A 2,376-nucleotide genomic window follows, 5' to 3' on the forward strand; every position below is an offset into this window, starting at 1 on the left:
TCATTGCTAGCATTGATCTTCCGCCTTTGTGGCGAGGTGATGGGATCACTGAAGCCCTCCGCCTTTGTGGCGCTGGTTACTGTCTCTGTGACAGTAATTCTCAAGCCCAGTATCCTATCGCTACACATAGTGGCGTAAGGGTATATTACGGGAGTAATGGGAGTACTTTAGCCTGGGAGGCTATCACCCAATCCTGGGAGGCTCACTCGTATGGCTATCATCTTCCCCTACTCATTATATTCTTGACTAGCGGGGCTAGTCCAATTTTCCGTTTAACCAGCGGGCACTACTACAATAAGTTAATCAGACGAAGGGTATTTATAGTTGTGTGATGACCAGCCTCACTGTGGTCTAAACGAGTGTTGTGTGATTGAAAAATCAGACAACGGTGATTTCACCGTTGTGTGACAATACTTTGCTCAACAGAATATCTGTTTCCGTTGTGTGAATTCTACGCGGGCATGTGCCTTGCATGGCATGCACGGGGATGTGTCGGTACATTCAGACAACAGAAGAAGGAATTCACCGTTGTGTGAGATTCATAACACACAACAGATATAACTCATTCTTTGTTGTCTGAGGTTCATAACACACAACAAATATTACTCATTCTTTGTTGTCTGAGATATGTAACACACAACAGATATTACTCATCCTTTGTTGTCTGATATTAATAACACACAATTGAAGTGAAATTATCTCCCTTGTCTGTTGATTACTCAGACAACAGATATGATTTCATTTCTGTTGTGTGTTATGAATCTCACACAACAGAACTTTGTTTTCTTTTGTTGTTGGTTGTTAGTTCACACAACTACTCTATTTGGTTAGCTGTGGTGTGAATATTGTAATCAAATTTGGTAGTAATTACCACAAAAACAATACTCTAATTCATATCATTCCATTACCATTTTTCAAACATCCATACATTCAAGTAACTAGATAATGTACCAAACAAGAAATCATTCCTAGCTGCGTACACTTGAATCAAAAGCTGATATAAAATTATTCTTAGACATCATTCCAAATGTTGTTCCACTAACAACTACTTGGTGACCTGATCTGCAACTGCTTTGATGAGCCCCTCAATATCAGCATCTTCATTTTTTGCATCATTTTCTGCTATGAGATGCCAAAATGACATGGAATAAGCCATTTTGATACATCAAACAAACTTCAATTGATTCACCATATACAATTTTATAAGCATTGCAATAAATTTCAATTGATTCACTGTATTCTTGTTACAAAATTGAAATCACGAATCAAGACATGAACAAAAGTGAGGAAACCAGGAAGCAATTTTGGGTACCTTCCATCCATGCCAATGATCATGATGGTATTCTTCCGCTTGCCAAAGGCAACAATATGCTGCAGACCTTCCTGCAAGTGAAATTTGGCGACTGACCATTCTGAGCTGAAATACTTTGGCAGCACACTTGCAAAAGATGAAACCCAGAAAATGGCAGATCAATAAAACATGTAATGAGGTCTTGAGAGTTGGTAGAAGAGGCAGACTAGATAACTATCAGATTAACCAAAAACTTAGAATTGCAATCAGTCAATTTGTCAACTATACCCTAACCAATCAGAAAAGTGGGAAATATTGACGTAAAGCAATGTAAAGGGAAAGTGCCATCATGAGATTGTTTATTGATATACAAGCACAATAAAGATTATACAAATTTGGCAACACAATCTGCTGCTGAACATTTAAAGATTAATGACGCATGTAAAAACGTGACATTAACTGCAGCTTATTAACAAAATGCCAAAAATCCACTAGCTATAAGCTCCAAGGAGTAATTTTGCATAAGAGTATTTATAAGAGTTCCTATCACATACATAGGCCAATAGACTCCAACAAGTTTCATTCATTCTGTCACTAAGGAAATGACAATCATATGCATATACTAATGAGCCTTTAATATTTTAAACAGACCATTAGTGACTCCATCAACCATAAGCTAGCTGTAAAACTATAACACCTAGTGAGGGGAGATCAATAATATATCTTTATCCAGAACTTAACATAGATTATTTACCAAACATCAGTTTAATTTACATGTCGAAGACAACATGATCACTTGTAAATGTTGTTTAGTTTGATATCCCCTGCAACAAGCCAAGATTCAAATAGTTATTTCAATAATTTAAGATTCAAACTCTAGAGTCCAAGGAATAAAAATAAAAAAAATAAAAAAAAACAGGTGAAATACACTGATAAATAGAAATCAAATACAAAATTTTAAGGGCCACAAAGGAAAGGAGAAGAGGGGAGGGGGGTTAGTTCACAGCTTTATGAAAGGTCAAACTAACTCTCCTATAAGAGCTGTTGCTGCTCCTCAAAGTGAATGCATCACTATGTATCCAGTT

This window comes from Rosa chinensis, chromosome 7 (assembly GCF_002994745.2).
Source record: "Rosa chinensis cultivar Old Blush chromosome 7, RchiOBHm-V2, whole genome shotgun sequence".
In the NCBI taxonomy this organism is placed as follows: Eukaryota; Viridiplantae; Streptophyta; class Magnoliopsida; order Rosales; family Rosaceae; genus Rosa; species Rosa chinensis.